Below are 8,663 nucleotides of genomic sequence, written 5' to 3' on the forward strand. Positions count from 1 at the left end.
CTCAGGTCACGGCAGAAAAGGACATCCTCCTTGCCAAAGCCGAGCTTGTACTGCCAACAGTACATATTTACATGGGGCTGCAAAGTCATGCTTACGCTTTCTCAGTTGCCTCCTCCCAGGTCTTGTTTTTCGGTGTTGACACTTTGTCTCCATATTCTGCTGATAGAGAAAACTGGACTTGGTAATCAATGCCATCAGATCTCCTGACTTAAGTGTTACACCCATTGATATTTTCCAGTTGTACTCTATGCTTGATGACTTTATGCTTAAAGTGGGTATAGCCCACTTTCCAGTCTATCTTCTTTTCCCAGGTTATGGAAAGTTTTATAATTATTGGCCATCGTCTTAATGAGATCTCATTTTTCAAATGCAGGGCCTTGTGTTTTAGCCAGTCCTATTGTCATACTTTAGAAAATGTTTCAGACCATAAATACAAATTGTACTCCCAAATGCAGGCAGTGTTATGATCTGAAGTTGCTTTGCAGTTGGTCCGATCTAGGCTCAGCAGTGTTATGTGCACAAATAACTGAGGTCATATACATCACACACATACCAACACACATATAACAAATGTTAACATATATATATATATATATATATATATATATATATATATATATATATATATACACACACACACATTCACTCATGCCACACAGGCTGACACACCTACACGTCACACACACACATACAAACATAAGCTTAAAATGTTTAAATAATGCTGTATTGACATGACAAATATTTAGGGACCAAGTTGACATCAGCCCTATTACATCATAGTGTGTGACGTGCGCAATAAGTGTACAGTATATACAGTATATTTATTTATTTTATTTTATTTTTTTTCAATCATCTGGGCCCTTTTAGGGGTCTTTACATGTTCAAAAAACTCATGGAATTTGCCACACAGCTTGTAATCTGCTGCCGTTAGGACGAGTCTGGGCCCTGATCATGACTCAGGCGCTTCACAGGAGATTTCACTGCATAGCTCATACACACTTGTACGTATACTTGTCAAACTCGGTACACTTCAAATCTCATTGAGCTGAACAGTTTTCACTATGCAGGTCAGTGGCTGAACTCAACACGAGGTCAAATATTTGGGGTCATTTGCAAAATGCACTCAATGGACACACCACATACACTACACTTCACACACACTCACACACACACTACACAAACGATGACTGGCTGCAAATTTGTGAAGGGATGCGTTAAAATTATGCTGAAAAATGGCTAATATGTCACACAGGTTGTGTGGTGCACCCGGGTGGAGATAGCGAAGGTGCTTGGACCCGTTCATCGCTGCTGTATTATTATTAATATTATTGCTATTATTATACTCACTACCCAGTATTGTATTGCAATAATTCTTATTTACAATATTATTATTATTATATTTATGCTAAATATACAATTTTCTAATCAAGTATCCTAATAGAATTCCATCACTGCTATAATATAATATATTATATTATATTATATTATATTATATTATATTATATTATATTATATTATATTATATTATATTATATTATAATAGAATAGAATAGAATAGAATAGAATAGAATATACCTCATTGGACAAGATAATTTTAATATGTGACTTATTACCTTTTTTTTTTATACAGCCTACGTATGTTTTTACATAGAAAACTGTGAATCACAAAATTAATCACAGAGTTTTCACAAACTGGGTCACATATAGGCTGAACTATACTCCTGTTTATCATTCTACTTCCAGTTCTATGTCTTACTTTGGACCATAAAATAATTATATTTTAGAACTCCCTGCCATTTGTTCTGCATTACACATGTCTTACCATGATCAAACATGTTACAGTTATGTAATCATTAAAACTATTCAAATATGCTGCTTGTACACAGTGTTTAAGGTATTTTCATTGGAAGGGACACTGCACGTGCATGTACGTGTGTGCACATGATCAGGGTGGCACCACCTCCGCCTCATTTTGTGGCCTGAACTAGGCGGGGACATAACCTCGGAATTCTTTGCCATTCATAAAAAAAACCCATAAGATTGTTGTTGTTTTTTTCCTGGATAAAGCCCATCTTTAATTCATATACCACTGCTCTGTGAATCTGGGTTAAACCTGTAAAAATTCAGTGCATTCTGGTGAATTTAGGGGTAACGTTATAGTCCTGCACAAGCGAGGACGGTCCACTGACAAATGCTGCAATCTAACAGAGATATTAGTCGAACACTTCTCTGTTCTGAGGAATTATGACTTACAGGAACATTGAAGGTTTATGGTTAAAAAAAATTGAAATTAATTAAAAAGTTATATTTTTTGCTGTGTTTTAAGAGGAATCCTGTGTCTGGCTCAAAAGCTGCTGAAATCATTCAGGTTTAGGTGTGTGTAGAATGTTTTTTTATATAATCACTTATTTCTTCATGTATATTTTATCACTTTAGTGCTTGCAGCTAAAAGAATTTAAATGTCAGGGATGCGGCAGCACCGTCCTCTGCACTCCTGCCTGTTTCTGATTTGGATTCATTGAGGTTTTATGTAAAGTAGGACAAAGGTACAGGGAGGTTTGCTTGTCAAATTTACCTAAAGGAAGCAAACAAACAGTCGAGTTTAACACACAATAAAAAAGGTCATGCATACTCTCCCGTTGAAGCCATGTACAGTCTGTTGCACTACAAATGGCTCTTCTGCTCTCCGGCCCTGTTTGATGCTGTTTTACTCTAATGTTTAATACAAGTGTCTAACAGTCGTGTCATATTTCATGTTTCCTCTAAAGATATCAGTCGTCACATCATTGTAGATGCAATCAGGTGACCGGTTTTATTCATATATAATTGTGACAAAGTCAAAATTGTCTAAAAAGAAAAACAAACAAACATTATTTGGGGTTTTCAATGATATTTACCAAAGAAATTGTTATTTAACAAAGTTATAAGGCTACTCGTTTCCACCAAACTCTAAACCATATAAAAGCAGATTGAGCCTCTGCTTCTTCTTCTTTTGGCGTTTTATTGCAGGTGATAAACAACATAAATGTGTGTTAATACCATCTACTGGAATGGAGTCTGGATCAGGATAGGAAGTAATCTAGTAGCGGTGAGAAGAAAACAACAACAAAGGAAAAAAACTTTATATTCTATCAATCAGATTTGATCTTTTAAGATATTGCATCAAAAATAAGTAACATGAATCTCCTTTGTGCTTTTGTAATAGATCCTGTATGTATCGGTATGTACTATCCCCTGCCTTTCACCATCACAGGCTTTACACTTTCTTCCTCCACATTTTCCTGAAATGTTTTAAATAATGTCCTGTTTAATCCAGTATGTCCAAACCGTCTCCTGGATATTCCTGTTTTTATCTCAGCACATCTCATCATGCTCACCTTCTTTTGTATTGTATTTATTATTTCTGCCAATTTAAACCCTTCTTGCATTTCTCAGTGATTTTTTAACTATGTGAGTGTCTCATCAAACGATAAACCTAAAAATTTAAGATGTTCAACTGTCTCAAGTTCTTCATTACATAATTTTACTTTAATATTACTATTAATTCTTTTCCTTGTAAAAAAAAAAGTTTTTGTTTTATCCTATAAGAATCCAAAGCCTCGTTTAAACCATCTCTTATCAACTGTTCCAGCAGCCTCTTCTAACTGCTTTACAATAAATTTGATAAATTCCAACATAATAAAAAAGTAAAAACATAATTTATTATAACGGAAAATAATAAAGGACTCAATATACTTCCTTGAGGAATCCCCTTATCAACCACACAATTTCAAAACAAATGTTTAAAAGTTAGTACCTTTCTTTTAATTCTGCACGGCTGCAACTTACGCTCTTAAATCCTGTGGAAGCAGTAAGCGAGTAATATTGCTTACATATTTTTTGCTTTGATTTTGGCTTCATTTTTATAAATAAATTATGGCATAGTGAAAAAGCTTGTTTTTTGTCTGAGGTTGCAGCCTAATGCTAAGACCTGTTACGATCAGATAATTGTTTTTACAAAAAAAAAAACTTTTGAGCATGACTGTATTTCATGTGCTAAACATAAAGCTGGGTCCATTGTGTTCCTACCTCTACTAAAACCACTTGTTATATGTCGTTTCACTTCCATATAGAATTCCATTATCTTGCAAACATAGCATGTTAAAGCAATAGGCCGGTAGTTCCCTGGGCTGGAACCATAATTTCCTCATGTCACACGCCAACAGATGGCAGCACAAGGCTACACACACAGTCATGGGAAGCACATCCTTCATATCCAAGTCAGTGTGACAAAAGACATCGTCCTGTGTCCACCAGGAGCTGTGCAACTGGTGCTATTCTGAACACATAACAATATGTCTGCTATTTCACCATGGACAGCAAGTAAGAATGTAAAATTCTGCTTGAAACTGGGCAAATCTGCCACAGAGGTGTTAGACATGATTCGGAGATGCTGCAATGAGTCGTGTAGGTCATTTGGGCACTTCAAGAGCGGAAAAACGTCACTGGAAGACGACGCGAGATTAGAAAAACCTTTAACGAGCTCAAAACCTGAAAATGTCTAAACCATTTAACAACCTGTGCATGATGATTGTCGGGGAACAGTCCACAACATTGCTGCCGCTGTCAGCGTGTCATACGGAACAGTCCGAACGATCCTCACGTGTGATTTGATCATGCCGAGTTTGTCCCCAGGCTTCTGCGTCAGGAACAGAAGGAACATCACGTTGAACTCCGTCAGTGTGCTGTGGATTGGACTGTGCGACTTACAAAAGTGTTTTGAAGTTGTAAAGTTGTTATTGGAAAGATCCTTACACTGAAATTAATACAGTACTAGTAATCTACCATGATCTTTATTATTGATTTCATTCATCCCTATCATCATTCCACATACCTTTTTTATATTTTCCTGTAGGAATTTGGTCCATTAAAACATTACTTTAGTACATTCAGGTTTTGGGGCATTGACTTATGCAAAGCTCTCTTCTGGTCCTGCTACAGCATTTCAGTTGGGTTGAGGTCAGGACTGTGACTTAGCCATTCTGAAACCTTGATCCTTTTCATTTTTTAGCCATTCTGATGTAGATTTACTGGTGTGTTTTGGATCATTGACCTGTTGCATGATCCAATTTCACCCAAGCTTTAGCTGTCGGACAGATATCCTTACATTTGCCTCTACAGTACTCTGGTGCCCAGGTCCTGTGGCTGCAAAAACAATCCCAAATCATTAACCATTCACCACCATGCCTGACATTGGGTGTAAGGTGTTTCTGCTGAAATGCTGTTTGGTTTTCGCCATTAAGGCCAAACATCTCCACCTTGGTCTCGTCTGTTCAAAGTACATGTTCATCCATGATCAGAAAGAAACTGGACGATTTACAGTCAGCCCTGCTGCTTTTAAATAACAAATGACATGAAAAGTATAATGTATTAACGTTATTTAACTATACAATCTGATTTACAGAAGACGTCAAGCGATGGACGGGCAAAAACCGACGAATGGAAAGAAAAAGTGAAGGACAACTTGTCAATAATTAACAGTGAATTAATATTCAAGATTCGAAGGTGCTTTATTGGCATGACAAATATTTACATTCATATTGCCAAAGCTTAGAAATAAGGCAAGAAATATTAACAGGAGTAGAGAGTAAAAAAAAAAAAAAAAATGAATAGTATAGAAAGTATAGTATAGTATAGAAAGAGTCATAAAGATAAAGTGACTCCTCTGAACATTATAAAAAAGAAAAGTATATAATAATAATAATAATAATAATAATAATAATAATAATAATAACAGTGATCTGTGCATATTTGTTTGTGTGTGTGATATGGTGTGGCGTGGTCGATCGTTGCCCATCACTGTGTGTGTGTGTGTGTGTGTGTTGTGCTGCCAGTGTGCAGCTCTCCCTGTGCTCCCCCAGTAGATGGGGCAATTTGTCTGGGTCAGCGAGGCAGTTGAAGTTGGAGATAATTGTATTGAGTTTGGTGATAATTTCAGTGTGAATGTGGTGATATTTCAGGCATTCACTGAGAAAGTGCAGCTGTCACTCTGTGTTATTAAGCGTGCACCGCTGGCACAGTCTCCTCTCTCGGGGCAGCTGGGCCTGTCAGTGTCAGTCACTGTGCTCAGATAGTCTGTCACGCTGTACTGCACGCTGTACTGTGTGTTTAGGGCCAGATAACACTGTGTCATACCCTGCAGTTTAGTTTGTGTTTCCCAATAATTGAGTTCAAATAGGTACTTTTTAGTGTTTGTGTCGTTTGGTTTATTTCAATTATCTTTGCTAATTTTGCGAATTTGTGGCATAGTAGTGTAGTGTAGTGTAGTGATTAGCACTGTCGCCTTTCACCTCCAGGGTCCAGGTTTGATTCCTAGCTGGGTTCGATTTTTGTCTCTGTTTGCATGTTCTCCCTGTGCTTGGTTGGTTTCCTCCGGGTACTCAGGTTTGCTCCCACAGTCCAAAGACCTGCAGATTAGTCTAATTGGTGTTCCCAAATTGTCCATAGTGTGTGCCCTGCGATGGATTGGCAACCTGGCACCCTTGTGCCCTAAGTCTCCTGGGATAGGCTCCAGGCCCCTCGTGACCCTGAATACAGGATGAAGCAGTATACACGATAAGTAAGTGAGTGAGTGTGAGAGTGTGTGACGACAGTGTTAGTGTGTGGTCACTGTGTTTTGGACAAGTTGGATGAAGGACTGATGGTGTCTTTGCTTAACTCTTGGTACTGCAGAGATTTATAATGGTGGGTGTGGCTCGCTCTCTTTTAGGCATTTCCAGAATTTAATTGGCCTTTTTTTTTGTACCGTTGACGACGTACAGAACCAGACTTCGACAGAGTTGCAGAAGGTCTTTACCGTTCTTGTTTAATGTTTTCTCATAGCTGTTCCTCTAGCAGGAGTGAAGATTAGTGAAAATCTTGTTGTTTGATAAGCGGATTAATCCCATTCACAAAAAAATAGCCTATGAGACATTGGCCAGTAGGTGGCGAAATACAGTCATACTTGTCGATCGTGCAAACTGCGGTGGGGCATCAAATACTCTCTGGCATTTCAAGTTATTAATTATTATTCTATTTTAAATATCAGGTTGTTGAATGATAAGAACCAAACAAGTAACATATACTGCATTGACCTACATTTTTTCTTATGTGGTCCCCTTAACACCCCTTCAGGTGGTATTTCAGGAGAAACTTGTTTTGCAGGATTTTCTCCCTTGGTTGGTAGAAACCAGGGCAAAAACTAAGCTGAAACATGTTATCAAAACAGAATATTACAAGTTTTTATTATTCATTTTTAAGTCTTTTGTCTTTTTGCACATGTAAATACTACACAGTTTTACTAAAGTTAGTAATACAGCGCAATAAACATTCATTTAATGTTACAGAATAAAATAGTTATGTAGTTATCATTTAGTTTAAACTCTGTGTTTATGGGTTTGAGCTGTGTGTGTCAAAAGTTCAGGAATTAAACACCCGAATGGTTGCAATAAATAAATATAGACCAGGTGCCAAAAGTTAATCTACAACCTGGGTTAAGTCAATGTTTAACTACCTGTTGTGCCAAACTTCCTTGTCTTAGAACAATCAGGATTCCCGTTACATTTTACAATCCATGAAAGTTCAGGTGCTATATACAGTGAGATGATGAATTCTGGATTGTGATCTTTAGAAGGTGTGTTGATTAGTTATCTGTACCAGCAGCCTCGATGGTAGTCACAGGTTTGTATCATCAAGCTCCTTCCCATAGAAACATATAACGGCTCTTTCGCAAGAACTGGTTTTACAGTTCACTGGTTTTCAAGTTCCACCAAATCTGTTTGATAGAATAAATACTCTCTCAAATAATTAAGAGTTTGTGCATTGTGATTTCTTTAGTTTTTCATCATATTGACTTCAGAAAAGAAGAAGTAGTCATTGATAAGGGAATGACTGTTGATAGCTGCTATAACGTATGAAAGACTTTGGTGATGTTTGGGAAGTAAACACGTCACCATTTTTGATAATCCTACAGGTGGTGCGCTCTGAACTATTCACACACATTTTCATCCTGCGCGGTAGGAGTGAATCATTCGCTAAGTTTGTTTAGAAATAATAATTATGTCAGATACGCACTGCTCAGTAACAACGTAGCTTTATGTTTAATTTACTAAATTAAACACAATTTAAAGTGTAATAAGTTTTGTAATGTTAAACTCCTTTATTTGAAGTAAGTTTTTATCGGTTAAACGCTGCGCTTGGTTTTAAAGAATCGAGAAATTTATAAAATCACAATTTGAATGAAGGTATGGTGATGACATCATATCAGGAGGTGACTGGTGGTGATTCCCATCAGGACGATTCCATCAGGACCCAAACAGCCTTACACACCTCAAATAGTTTGCAGGATTTAGGGAAAACATTTGAATGTAAAGTCTTTTGTTTATGACATTTTCCTATGAATAAGAACTGGCCACTGTGGTACACCTAACCCAAAATGGTGGATAATGTAAAACAAGTTAGGATTTGACTAAACAAATTGTTTTGGCTAGATACCGAGGAGGTGGGTGTGTGACGTTTAGAGAATAACGGGAGATTTGAGGGCGGGAGTGTGTCGGTGGAGCGCTCGTTTCAGGAGGTTTGATGTGAAATTGTACACATTTACAGAAAGCGGAGCCAGTGAGAGAAGTTTACTTCCGGGTTTCTGT

The sequence above is a fragment of the Clarias gariepinus genome, chromosome 14, assembly GCF_024256425.1.
Source record: "Clarias gariepinus isolate MV-2021 ecotype Netherlands chromosome 14, CGAR_prim_01v2, whole genome shotgun sequence".
Classification (NCBI taxonomy): domain Eukaryota; kingdom Metazoa; phylum Chordata; class Actinopteri; order Siluriformes; family Clariidae; genus Clarias; species Clarias gariepinus.